We start from the raw sequence: 14,315 nt of genomic DNA, 5'->3' as shown, positions 1-14,315 counted from the left end.
CGCAACATTGTTGCACTTACATACCTGACAAAAGTGTGGAGATCAAAGGGTATGTGAGGAACATTACTAATTTGGAAAAAGAGCTTAAACCACTTGAGGTTGACAGTGCCTGGAAAAGACTTACTGATGGTCTCTCTGCTGTAGGTAGTTGGTTTTCTAACCTAGGTAAAAGTCTTGTAAGCAAAATACTGATGCCAATTGCAGGAATAGGTTTAGTAGTGTTCGTGATAATAATTTGCTGCAAATGTCGAAAACACAACAAGAAATATACTGTGAATAAGCGAGGAGTGAAAAGAAATGTTGATGAGCTTGAATTAGAAGAATTAAATAATCAAATTTATAAAAGGGTGAAAAATTCTTACCCTAATAAAGATACTGAGAAAAAGTTGAACCGAATGTTTGAAGAAATTGAACTGGGAAAAGTGTGAAAAGTTGGCATCTGGTTCCATTAATTTGTGATGATATATAATATCATCAAAGAGGGGATTGATGGAGCAAGGATTCGCACATACAGCGCCTTGCTTGTAATCATGAACCTCGAATAACCCTAATTTATTAATCAATCTGTTTTGTCTTATTAATTTGCCCTTTATTCTGACATTTGGGTGTCCCAGCAAAGCCTGCCTATGTGTTTTCTAATCGTAATACGCTTGCTATTAAAATGGCTGCTGCTAAGCGGGAATTTCCTCTGCGCATGCGTTGGTCATACCCATGTGACATGACGTACTCGCAGTTCTGGTGGGAAACCTTTGCACTTGCGCAGTAGAGATAAAATGGCTGCTTTATGTTCTCACATGCCTGAAGCTTGCACTGCCGCTTTTGCTATGCTGTTTGTCTGCATTAATGACTAAAGCTATAGTTATATTGAAGTAATGGGAGTAGGCCTGTGTATTTGCATTAAGGTACACCTACAGCTCCTTAGTCTTACACAAAATATGTTGACATCATTATGAACTTACCTCGAGGTATTCTGACAAAGTCATGTAGATTTTTTTCTCCATACGGTGTCACCCGGTTGAGAAGAAGAGAATTATGCAGTGAGCCGTCCCAAACTGCTTCAAAACGATAGAAAGTACTGCAAAAAGCAAAAAAATATATATATATATTACACACCTTAAGACACAAACACCCATGCCACATCTAAAAGAACCAACAGGGCCATTCACTGGCAACAATGTTAAGGGGAATTGTCTTATTTTAGGCTGAAAGTAATGAGGCTAGTAAGTTGAGAAGAAGGGAAATAAAGAAATAAGTGGTGGACACAAGAGGCAAGATGGGGTGGGGAGCACTGTGGAAAAGAGGTGACAGAGATCATGAGTGTTAGTGAATAACAGTACAATAGAAAGGAGCAATTGCAGAGAAAGCAAGTGGTGCAGTACGTGAGCATTAAGAAGTGAATAAAAGTAGAAGAGTCAGTGTACAAAGTATGGGATTGAGTGATAAATAGAATTCAATTGTTGATTTATAAATAGCCTGTTTTCTCATGGTACTAAAAATCTACAAAGTAAAACAGACAAAATGCGAACAACAACAAAAGACAAAAAGAGCAACAAAACAGGAAACGTTTAAGAACCCTTGAATGCAGAGTTGTACTGATTGAGCCTGGATTCGCACGTACAGCGCCTTGCTTGTAATCATGAACCTCGAATAACCCTAATTTATAGTTATATTGAAGTAATGGGAGTAGTATAGGGATTCATGGTATACAGTGTATTCATTTTTTCTGTGTTTTAAAACTGTTATTATTTACTTTTCATTTATCGTAAATCCTTGGGCATGAGGGACGGGAATACGCCATGTTGTCAACCCCTTCTGCGCATGACAGTCTTCAGCCAGAGGATGAACTCTGTGACATTGAACCCGCGCCAACACAGAGGTTCAAGCCAAGATGCGCCTGGGAAGAGGCATCAATCAATCAATCAATCAAGAAATTTGTATAGCGCGCTACTCACCCGGAGGGTCTCAAGGCGCTGGGGGGGAGGAGGGGGGGGGGGGGTTCGCTACTGCTCGAACAGCCAGGTCTTCAGTTGCCTCCTGAAGGAGAGGTGGTCTTGGATGAGGCGGAGGTGGATGGGGAGGGAATTCCAGGTCTTGGCTGCCAGGTAGGAGAAGGATCTTCCTCGCATGGTGGTTCTTCGGATGCGTGGGACGGCGGCGAGGGCGTGGTTGGTCGATCGTAGTTGGCGGGTGGGAGTGTAGAAGGTCATGCGGTTGTTGAGGTACCTGGGGCCCAGGTCATGGAGTGCTTTGTGTGCGTGGGTGAGGAGGCGGAACGTGATTCTTTTGCTGACGGGGAGCCAATGCAGGTCTCTCAGGTGTCTGGAGATGTGGCTGTGGCGGGGGATGTCCAGGATGAGTCGTGCAGAGGCGTTCTGGATGCATTGGAGTCTTTTCTGCAGTTTGGCTGTGGTTCCGGTGTAGAGGGTGTTTCCGTAGTCTAGTCGGCTGGTGATAAGTGCCTGGGTGACCGTCTTCCTGGTTTCGATGGGGATCCATCTGAAGATCTTTCGGAGCATGCGTAGGATGTTGAAGCATGAAGATGAGACGGCGTTGACTTGTCTGGTCATCGACAGGGAGGAGTCCAGGATGAAGCCCAAGTTGCGTGCGTGGTCCGCTGGTTTGGGTGCGCAGCCTAGGGCCGGGGGCCACCAGGAGTCGTCCCAGGCGGATGGTGTTGACCCAAGGATGAGGACTTCCGTCTTGTCTGAGTTCAGTTTCAGGCGGCTGTTCTTCATCCACTCGGCTACTTCTTTCATCCCTTCGTGTAGGTTAGTTCTGGCGGTGGCGGGGTCGTTGGTGAGGGAGAGTATCAGCTGGGTGTCGTCGGCGTAGGAGATGATGTTGAGGCTGTGTTGGCGTGCGATGGCTGCGAGGGGGCTCATGTACACGTTGAAGAGGGTGGGGCTGAGTGACGAGCCTTGTGGTACGCCGCAGATGACTTCGGTGGCCTCATATCTGAACGGGGGGAGGCGGACTCTCTGGGTTCTTCCGGCGAGGAACGAGATGATCCACTCCAGGGCCTTCTCTTGGATTCCGACGTTGCTGAGGCGTTGAACTAGGGTGCGGTGGCAGACAGTATCGAACGCTGCGGAGAGGTCCAGGAGGATGAGGGCCACTGTTTCCCCGTTGTCGAGCGGGGTTCGGATGTCGTCAGTGGCTGCGATGAGGGCGATCTCGGTGCTGTGATTGGCTCGGAAGCCGGACTGTGAGTGGTCGAGGGATCTGTTCGTCTCGAGGAAGGCGGCCAGCTGTTTGTTGACGGTCTTCTCGATGACTTTGGAGGGAAACGGGAGCAGCGAGATGGGGCGGTAGTTCTTGAGGTCGGTGGGGTCTGCCGATGGTTTCTTCAGGAGGGCGCTGAGTTCGGCGTGCTTCCAGCTCTCCGGGAAGGTGGCGGTGTTGAAGGAGCAGTTGATGATGTCCCGGAGTTGGGGTGCGATGACGGAGTCTGCCTTGTTGAAGACGTGGTGAGGGCATGGGTCGGTTGGTGATCCGGAGTGGATGGTGTTCATCGTCCGGATGGTGTCTTCGGTGTTGACTGGGGTCCAGTCGCGGAGGGTGGTGGTGGGGAGCGTTGGTTCTATGGTTGGGTGCGTGGTCTGTTCGCCGAAGCTGTTGTGTATGTCTGCGATCTTGTTGTGGAAGAACGTGGCAAGTGAGTCGCAGAGGTCTTGTGAGGGAGTGATGTCGTTGTTTCCGGCGCTGGGGTTGGAGAGCTCTGACGATGCTGAAGAGCTCCTTGCTGTTGTGTGCGTTGTTGTCTAGACGTTCCTTGAATGCTGTCTTCTTGGTGGTGTGGATCAGCTGGTGGTGTTTGCGGGTGGCGTGCTTGAGGGCGGTCATGTTGTCTGTGGTCGGGTTCTTTCGCCAGGTTCTCTCAAGGGTGCGGCAGTTCTTCTTGGAGTTCTTGAGGTCGTCGTTGAACCACGGGGCTTTCTTGCTTCCGGGCCTGCTGGGATGGGTTTTCAGGGGTGCGAGGTCATCGGCGCAGTTGGTGATCCATTGTGCGAGGTTGTGGGCCGCTTGGTTGGGGTCCGATGATCTGGCGGGAGGGTTCTGGTTCAGTGATGCGGTGAGCTGGTCGGTGGTGATCTTGTTCCAGTTCCTGCGGGGAACCTGTTGCGGGAGGTGGTGAGTAGTGTTCTTTCTGAAGCTGAAGTGGACGCAGCTGTGGTCTGTCCAGTGAAGTCCGGTTGAGTGGCTGAAGGAGATGTGCTTACTGGAAGTGAAGACTGGGTCAAGCGTGTGTCCGGCGTAGTGGGTGGGGGTGTTCACCAGTTGCTTGAGTCCGAGGTTAGCAAGGTTGTCCAGTAGGGTGATGGTGTTGTTGTCGTTGTTGTTCTCCAGGTGGAAGTTGAGATCCCCAAGGAGGAAGTAGTCGGCGGAGGGGAGGGCGTGTGGGCTGATGAAGTCTGCGATGTCTTCGCTGAATTGTGTGCGGGGTCCTGGGGGTCTGTAGATGAGGGTGCCTCTGAGTGTGGTCTTGGGGTCGGTGTGTATCTGGAAGTGGAGATGTTCGGCGGCTGTGAGGGTGTCTTCGGAGTTGGACGAGATGTGGATGGTGTTTTTGTGGACGATGGTGATGCCTCCTCCAGTCTGGTTGACGCGGTCCCTCCGGATGATCTTGTAGCCTTCCGGGATGGCAATGGCGATGTCGGGCGATGAGGAGGCGTTCATCCAGGTCTCCGTGAGGAAGGCGACGTCCGGGGATGTGGTGTCGAGCAGGTTCCATAGTTCCACGGTGCGTCTGTGGACGGAGCGGGTGTTGAGCAGGATGCACTTCAGATGGTTGCTGTGGGCGCTGGGTTTGGCGGGTGCGGGTGGGTTGCGGGTCCGGATGCAGGTGAACTCGCAGGATTGGCAGGTGAAGGGTCCGTGGGTGCATCCTGGGATGGCTCGGTGGCATCCGGGGAGGCGTCCGGTGTTGGGTGCGCAGAGGGTGGTGGCGTCGTACGTCCGGCGGGTGGGTTGGCATCTGCGGGGGCCGGGGGTTCTGGCGCTGGGCGCGGTCCAGGCACGGACGGGCGCAGACGGGCTTACCTTTGGCACGCCATTGGCACGCCCGCTGCGCGTGAACGCTGCGCGTACTCGTGGACTCCGCCATAAATGGCGTAGTGGGGGGGGGGAGCGAGTGAGGAGCAGCTGGGAGGCGGGAGCGGGGTGGCGAGTGGGGGGGAGAGTGCGAGGATGCTGGAGGGAGCGGGGGTGGGGCCGCGGCGGAGCAGCGGCAGGGAGCGGGGTGGGTCAGGGAACAACGAGGACAATGGGCACTTACAGGGCACACACGAGAAATGGCAGAAAAATGGACAACGAGGACAAGCAGGCACAGGGACAGTCAGGGACAACAAGCAGGCACAGGGACAGTCAGGGACAGCTTACAACTTACAAGTATACGGGCAACACGAGAAAACCGAGGAAACGCGAAAACGGCAGCAGAAGTACAGCTAACAGCACAGGGACAGGCAAACCAAGACAGAGGCAGTCTTGACTCGGCTCAGCAGCGGCAGCGGGAGGAGAGCGGGCACACTCTGGGTGGCCACGCGGCAGGAGGAGCGACCGGACTGACCAGGTTAGGTCAGGTGGGTCACAGCTCCTTGCCCCGTGAGCCTCTCCTTAAGTACCTTTGTGGGAGGGAGGAGCAGCTGGGAGGCGGGAGCGGGGTGGCGAGTGGGGGGGAGCGTGCGAGGATGTTGGAGGGAGCCGGGGTGGGGCCGCAGGGAGCAGCGGCAGGGAGCAGGGTGGGGCAGGGAACCACGAGGACAATGGGCACTTACAGGGCACACACGAGATACGGCAGAAAAATGGACAACGAGGACAAGCAGGCACAGGGACAGTCAGGGACAACAAGCAGGCACAGGGACAGTCAGGGACAGCTTACAACTTACAAGTATACGGGCAACACGAGAAAACCGAGGAAACGCGAAAACGGCAGCAGAAGTACAGCTAACAGCACAGGGACAGGCAAACCAAGACAGGGGCAGTCTTGACTCGGCTCAGCAGCGGCGGCGGCAGCGGGAGGAGAGCGGGAACACTCGGGGTGGCCACGCGGCAGGAGGAGCGACCGGACTGACCAGGTCAGGTCAGGTGGAAGAAGCTGAATTGTACCCAATGTATTACATTGTATAAATTGATAAATTCACCATTGTTACATGTAAAAGACATGTCATGGGAACCTGAAATTCAAGGGGCGGTCTTGAAAATGTAAATTAGGGGCTTCAGAAAGTCAAATCCTAGATGGTGTGATGACCTGTCCTTTCTTTGGTCCAAACGAAATGGGGATCCTTACACTTGCAACATGTGGGGGGTGGAACACTGACCCGAAAACAGTATAACTAGCCTAGGTTTAGCTAGAGAAATTGTCCGACTTGTCCGAATAGCTGACCTGTCACTGACCCAATGCACTTAATAGCTGATCGAGAAACAGAGGTGCTGCGGAGCACTCTGTCAGATAGACTCACAGACCCATTCGGGGTTTTGAAAACCTTAAGTGCTGGCGAAGCACTTTGCTGGGGAATTCGAGAACCCAATCGGGGTTTTGACTGATAGCTGCAGAGAAGGTGTAGCGCAGGCGTTGCAACTGACCTGCGGGTGCTGGTCTCAACTTTGGTTTTCCTGTCCTGGGGTTCCATTCTGCACCTGCTGGCCTACTGGCGACTGTATTCCTTGGGGTTCCTTCTGTCCTTAACTGACCCGTGGCCAGGGTTGGTCTCCCCACCGTTCTAGGTAAATATAAATCTGTGAGGGAAACACTTACGTCCTTTATCCTTTCCTTTTCCTGAAATCGTGCTAAATTCATAATTGCATATGTTCCTTTTTCTTTACCCTTCCCTTGTGACAAAATACTGAAGTCGTGAAAGTGCCTTTATTAGCGTGTTCCATTTTTCCCCTACCTTATAGGTTGGATATTAAAGTATGGTCTCTGAATAAATAGATGTTCCTTTTCTTTACGTTCCCTTTACTGAACCAAAGAAGTCATTCCTGAATTATTAGTGTGTTCTAATTTTTACCTTTCCCTTAGTTGTATGGATAGTCCAATTATCGTAATTTCACATTAAGTTCCTTTTTCTTATCCACTTCATTGACAGTGATAAGGTTTTATATTTTAGTATGCTCCTTATTTTCCCGTCCTTTAGAACCACCTTTCTAAATAAAGATTCTATGAGTGCATTATAGAATGTTCCCAGTTCTTACCTTCCCTTTAGACTTCTAAATGGTTGGCCTTATTTTATTCCTGCATGGTACACGATTTTCATGATCTTGGTTATTAATAGTTTACTCGCTGTGAATTTTATGTTTTCTGCTATTGACGAGAACTAGATAAAGGTATTCAAAACTACCCAAGTCTGTGGTTATTATAAAGAGTGTGAATAAAATAAATGTTATAGTATTTTGGTGACTGCTTATCTTTTTCAGCTAGCTCCCTGATCCATTGTGATCATAGCTACCCGTGACGAGGATTGGTAAATCGGGTACATTGGAAATAAATCGGAATGAATTGGGTTACTGGTAGTAGTGTGTAGGTTGCCTGATTAATGAAAGTGGTATATTGAATTTATGGGCCCAAAATGTGCATATGATAAAACATTATAGTCGGGTAACCTGCGCGCTCTATCAGTACAAGATCAAGGGGGTGGTCATTCCATAGTTTGGGGCCTGGGTGATACGATGGGCATTCAATCATAGAGAATAGTCTAAATGTAGGTACTCTAAGGAAGAGTTTGGAGCTGTTGCTTGTTGGGAAGCGAGTATGATAAGAAGAAGAAATGGCAAAAAGGAGGTAAGGAGTGAAGGTAGGAGAATATACCTGAGGGATAAATGAAGTATGGGAGATGGAAGGCATGAGGGAAGGACAGAGTGGATGATAGAACTACAGAGAACATAAAGAAGGAGGAGAGATGCTAGAAAAGCATAGTGGTGGGACTAGAGCGCAGGACAAGAAGGTAAAGGTTGAAAGGGGGCACACAAAACCAAACAGGCAGACAATAAGATTTACCATAAAGTAGGAAACAGGGAGACAATAGATAAAGGGAAACTGAAAAGCATGAGTACTACTTGTAGGAAGAGACTAGAATGGAAAGTACCAAGTGTCACAACTTGAGGCAGGCCATGTGATACATATAAGGAGGAGCCAGGTGGTGTATTTTAGGAGAAGCCATGGAGGCACTTGTTAGAGGGTAGGGGGTGACGCTTGTTTAAAAAAGGCTGAGATAGCATACTTTGGTAGAGACATGACAGCACATACCAGAAAGGCCAGAGAATTTGGTGATTGAGGCAAAGATGGCACGTGTTAGAAGAAGCTAGGGAAATTCTGGCTGAGAGAGGCCCAGGCAACACTGGTTAAGAGAGACCAGGGCAACACTAGTTGAAAGAGGGCAGGGCAATACCTGCTGAGAGAGAGGCCAGGGTAATAGTGGCTGAGGGGCATGGCAGAGCAACATTGGATGACAGAAACCAGTTCAAAGTTGGATGAGGAAGGCCAGGAGCACTGGTGTAGAGAGACCTGGGCATACTAGGACAGACTTGGTTACGAGAAGCCAGGACAGCGCTCTCTGATACGGCCCGGTCTAGATCTGGTTATTAGAGGCTAGGGCAGCTTTGGTTGTTAGAGGATGAGGCAACTATGACTAGAAACAGCAGCTGAGAGGTGAGGGCAAACAGAGGCTGAGAGGGGCCAGGACAACAACAGCTGAGAGAGATCTTGGCAACTGCGTGGCGAGGCGCCATGGCAACAGCGGTGTAGAGAGGCGCCACGGCAACAAGGTCCGTGGCAACAGCAGCTGAGAGGGTCCGAGGCAACAGAGTTTGAGAGGGACCGGGGCAACAGCGGTTGAGAGGGGCCGGGGCAACAGCGGCTGAGGGGGGCCGGGGCAACAGCTGCTGAGGGGGGCCGGGGCAACAGCGGCTGAGGGGGGCCGGGGCAACAGCGGCTGAGGGGGGCCGGGGCAACAGCGGCTGAGGGGGGCCGGGGCAACAGCGGCTGAGGGGGGGCGGGGCAACAGCGGCTGAGGGGGGCCAGGGCAACAGCAGCTGAGGGGGGCCAGGGCAACAGTGGCTAAGGGGGGCCGGGGCAACAGCAGCTGATAGGGGCCGGGGCAACTGCGGTTGAGAGGGGCCGGGGCAACATCGGCTGAGAGGGGCCGGGGCAAAAGCTGCTGAGAGGGGCCGGGGCAACAGCGGCTGAGGGGGGCCAGGGCCACAGTGGCTGAGGGGGGCCAGTAGCCAGAAAACAGTTAACCTGGTCTGTGATGACCTCAAACATAGAATGGGCCCCTTTTCCACAGAAGGCACCATTTGAACCAAAAGAAATTGTCATCCTCAGCAAAATCCACAAAGGAAATTGTCCTACTAGGAGACTCACTGAAACAATAACGAAGGTTCTTACAGGCTCTCTCAAACTCTTCCCATTTATCATCTCCCCAAGGTGCTAGTTCAATGGATCCAGGAAAGAAGCTTCATCATCATGCACATATTTCTTGGGGCAAGACCCTCTTGAATGCACACTCAAAAAGAAACTTGAGACCAATTGAGAAAAATAACAAGTATTTTTATATTTATTTCAACACCAAGAACTTCGTAATTGGGTAAGTACTTTTGTAATAGCATTTTTAACAGGCAAGAAAAAGGTTAACTCAAATGCATTTTCATGCAGTAGTGCTTTCCTATGGAGGAAAAGGCCTGTATTGCATACTGTATTTACAAACGATTCCAGGGGTTCCCCTTTAGTACTTAAGGTGCTAGGGGGCCAAGGTCCAAAATGCCACCAACAGTTTGAGTTTACCTGCGCTGGAGTGTCTAGGTGCAGAGGTGCTGGGCGGGTTGGTAGCCTTGTGCGGTACACTGTAGTAGGCACAGAGGGGGGACACCTAGAAACAGGATGCAGATGGGGACTCGGGGACAAGTCCGGGAGCTCCCAATCGGGGACCGTGGGGGGTCCTGGGAGCAGAAGAATGCTGTTGGTTGTTGTGGATCCGGGCCAGGGAGCTACGGTGCAGAGGGTTCTGGTTGGCTGGAGTCTGTGCGTCAGAGGCACCCATGGATCTTGGTTAGACCTGCAAAGGGGGACAAATCAGGACAGCTGGGCCTCTTTTGGTGCGGCTTCGGCGATGTGACGGCCCTCGTTGACTGTTCGGTCTCTGCATCGGTGGTATACAGATTGGACTCAAGATTTGGTTGCTGCAAGAGGGCTGGTACCCAGGGTATTGGTGCAGGGCAGCTCTAGTTGGTCGTGGCATCCTCTTTCTTGGTGGGAAGACCTCATGGAGCATGGTGATCTCTTCCTGGGTGGCTGCTGTGCCTAGTGAACAACAGACCGGTGAACCGGACGTTGTGGCCGGGGCCTGCAGGCAAGTGGCTCCTCCACTTCAAGGGAGAAGCGATGGCTTGGCAATGTGCTGGAGGTCCCTCAAGGCTTTTGGAGGATGCACAGCTGAAGGACAAGTTGGGTTGTTGCAATTGTCGGTACAGAAGCAGTTAGGCAGGACTGGTTTGGCGCCAAAGTCCACCAGCATTCCTCAGTTCTTACTTATCATCTCTTCCTTGTTTGCATCTTTCTCCAGTTCTAAGTTCCTAGTGTCAGGGGGGGTACCTAAATACTCTATTCAGGGGACTGAAGGGTAGTACCCTATGTGCTACTTTCCCTTGGGGTCAGAACCCCCTCTATATGACCACTTTCTGTGAGGAGTGGGCACAACCCTGTCCCAAAATTCCTATTTCCATCAAAATCAAAATGGTGGAACCCTTTATTTGTGGGTTAGGGGGTCTGCTTGACCTGGTAGTGCCACACGTCTCCTAGCATAGCTAATTTTCCACCTGTCCTGGTGCCAAATGGGCCTCAGGGATGGGATGCCATTGCCTCAGGGCTGGCATCTCCAAGGTCTTGGGAAAGCCAGGATCGCAATTAAAGGCGGTAAGGGGCTTTGAAGCCCCTGGCCTTGGTAAGCAGATTCACTAGCCATCCTGCTTGAGGAGGTGTGAACACATTCCTCTGGATGAGGCACTGTTTCTGCCCTAAGAGAGCTCAGACTCTCACCCGAAGAGTGTGAGAAACATGTCTGTGGTGGCAGGCTGGATGATACCAGGCAACAGGTGTCTATCTTAATAAATCCACTACCGGCATCAGAATGGATTTATTAAAACAAGGTGTTTGATATCAAACATCATAAGTTTCAGTGAAGCCATCATGTAGCTGAGGAACTCATAGAAACCAGTGTCCAGTACACATACTCAAGCAGATATGTCCTCGGCTGTAATATAATGCACCTTGCATAGGGCTATCAGGCCTGCTGCAGGGGTGATTTACATATATTGCATGCAGTGTCTTTGGGCATGGCACACAGGGTGTGTGCCATGTCGGGTTTTCACCTTTGTCTGCTGCACCATTTCACAAAGCCGGCAATGGCAGTCTGCAAGAGTTTAGTGGTTGGTCCCTTAGGGTAACACAATACATGCTGTATCCCTCAGGGACACTCTTTTTGTACCCTGCCCCTAGGTACTCAGGGTTACCATTTACTAGAGACTTACAGGGGTGCTAAAGGTCTTGCCAACTGTGGAACAACTGCACAGTTACTTTGTTTTAGGGAAAGAGCACTGGCAATAGGGACCTGGTTAACAGGGACCCAGTGCACTTTAGTCAAACTTGCATCAAATACCAGGTAAAAAATAGGGATGACCATGTTAAAAAGGGGCACTATACAAAGCAACTAAGGATTCTATGTCAGGACTGGAGGCTTCAGATTATGCTTTTGTACCTTCTTCGCTGTTTTATTACAAAAGTCACAGCAGCCAAAAACAAACCAAATAACAACAGCCCTACCTTAGAACAAAGGATATGGGCAAAACAGAAAACAATGTCCATCGACTACAACTCCCATGAGTATTACTAGGCAGTCCATATTATAGTCCCTTCTCAGTCTCCACTGTAGTTAGACAGGACGTCCCCTTCATGACCACTTCCTCTTTCTTCGCTGCTTCGCAGCCAGTTAAGTGGTTTTTCTGCCCTCTCTCCTCATTTCTGTTGTATTTGGGATTTGTTGGGAATTTAATTGGTAATGTTTGCGTATTGATATATTGTGGGGCTTTGCTGTGTGCTCCGTTTTCCTTTACAGAGCCCAGTTCGGTCGCGGGAGCCTTTTTCTGCTCCTACGCGACTTTGCCCTTATTTCGTCCGCCTCCGGCCACTAGAGGGTGCTGTTGCGTCTCGTTCTCCTCAGCGCGGTTTTCCCGTCGGGGATTCGCGCTGAGGAGAACGTTTCTGTCAAGTGCTCCCTGTCGCCTCACCCTGATGCTCGGCTGAGCCTGTATTGCCCCACACATAATTCCTACGCCCCGGTCTGTATAGCGGCGTGACCGCGTTGCCGCCTGCGGGCGTTCAAGGGCACTCAGTGTGGGTTCTGCTTCCATTCACGAGCCTAGCGCGCTGGGAGGTGACTGAGGCCCGGTCCTTTCAGGAGGGCCTGCGCGCTAGTGGGGTGAGTGCCCCCCAGAATTCCCGGTTCCACTGGGCACCTAATTTAAGCAGTATAGCTCTGCCCACATATTTGCTCTGGTTCTAACCAGCGGTCCTGTTCCCCAGGTTGCCCCTGCCCATTTTTCCTTCTTAAGAGTCCTTAGGTTGGTGCTGGTCAGCTAGGGGTGATGGGGGACGAATACTACGAGGAGGAGGAGTCGCAGGGCTACCTCAACGACGACGAGTTCTACCAAGCTGTAGATAGCTCGATTTATAGATGTGTCTCTGAAATTGTGGGGCCTATGGAGGAACGCCTATCCACACGTATTATTCAGGAGTGTGAGAGGGTAACCCAGGCGCACCTAGGGGTTGCTGCTGGTTCTTCCGCCCCAACGGGGTCTACTCCCCCGGCCCCTAAGAAACCCTGTAGGGATGAGGCGCCAGGTGATTCGCATGGTGTGGACAAGGACGCCTTTGAGAGGTTGCGTGACGCATTCCTAGCTAAGGCGATGGATCCCGCCCCTGCGTCTTCCCCGGCCCCGGGCCCTTCGGGATCCGCTGGTGCTGCTCCTCTGTCTCCTGCACCTACCTCCCCGGCGGACACTGATGATGAGGATGGGTCGGAGCGTTCTTGGCGCCCTTCGGGCTCCGTTGCCGAGCTCCCTCGGGACACCTCAGGGCTGTTGGACCCGGATGAAATAATGCATCCCCGGTCCGCTGCCTGGGCCCCTGGGGAGAAGGTGGCGAAGTTCGTCGCTGGCCGCCTCCGCAAGCCCCAGGAAAAGGAGGCAAGGAGCTGTTTGCGCGGAGAATGCCCTAGGCCTACACTAGAGGGTAAGGTGGCCCTGACCCCGGAGTTGGACCCAAAAATGGCCACATTTTTGGCTAAATTCATTAAGGATACCCGCAAAGGCATTGACCGTTCCTGGCGGTCTTGCCAGGATAAGCTCTTAGATGCCATTGGCCCCATTACGAAGATTCTGGACATGGCGGAGGAAGCCAAAGAGTCCGGAGCGGCCATCTCCCCTGAGGTCCTCTCTAACTGGGCGCAAAGGGTAGTGGTTTTCCTGGGAAACGCGAATTGTGCGTTGTCTACCGAACGTAGAAGATCCCTCCTAATTAAATTGGATCCTAAGTTGGGTGACCTAGCCTCTTCGGAAGCGGGAGCAGTAGCCCAGGGTGGTCTCTTTGGAGAACCATTTATAAAAGAACTGGGGAAGTTTGTAAATACATTCACATCCCTGGATAGGGCCCAGTCGAGTATCAAAAAGGTCTTCCACCAACGTTTCTCCAGGGGGGCCGGTCGCGGAGGGGGCCGCGCGACCGGCCGTGGTGGTCAGCAGGCGACCAACAGGAATCAAGGCTCCGGACGAGGACAGTATAACTCCTCTCAGAACTACAATACCGTCTACCCCACCAGAGGACAACGCTTCCGTGGCCGTGGTGGATTCAAGAATGCTGCCGGAAACGCCTCTAACGGTGAGTGTCATTTCGGCGGACAAGGTCCGCGTGGGGGGACGATTGGCTTTGTTTCCAGACGCCTGGGCCGCTCTCACAACAGACGCTTGGGTCTTGCAAACAATACGGGGTTTCCATGTAGAATTTTACGACCAGCCCCGCCAAGACAGGCCTCCCCCCCTATCGTTTTCTCTCGTGCGGACGCACTTCTGGTAGACGAGGAGGTGTCGGACCTACTACGCAAGGGCGCCATTTGCCCTTCAGTTCGACACCCAGCAGGTTTTTTGAGCAATTTGTTCCTGGTGGACAAAGCGGACGGGGGGAAGCGTCCGGTGATCAACCTCAAGGAGTTCAACGGTTGGTTGATCTACCGGCATTTCAAGATGGAGGGTATCCATCTTCTGAGAGACGT

The 14,315-nt window shown here is 51.8% G+C and overlaps 1 long non-coding RNA gene across 1 annotated transcript in view; it reads right to left on the bottom strand.

Annotated features, from left to right (window-relative positions):
- The window catches only part of LOC144826652 (uncharacterized), a 152,287-nt gene that overhangs the window by 63,863 nt on the left and 74,109 nt on the right, over positions 1-14,315 (bottom strand). The window contains exon 2 of the long non-coding RNA XR_013609871.1: positions 960-1,075. This is a non-coding gene — a long non-coding RNA (uncharacterized LOC144826652). The remainder of the gene's footprint in view (positions 1-959; positions 1,076-14,315) is intronic.

This window comes from Lissotriton helveticus, chromosome 3_2, assembly GCF_964261635.1.
Source record: "Lissotriton helveticus chromosome 3_2, aLisHel1.1, whole genome shotgun sequence".
In the NCBI taxonomy this organism is placed as follows: domain Eukaryota; kingdom Metazoa; phylum Chordata; class Amphibia; order Caudata; family Salamandridae; genus Lissotriton; species Lissotriton helveticus.
Note: the sequence above shows the minus strand (reverse complement) of the source record. Positions and strands in the feature narration are given on the sequence as shown.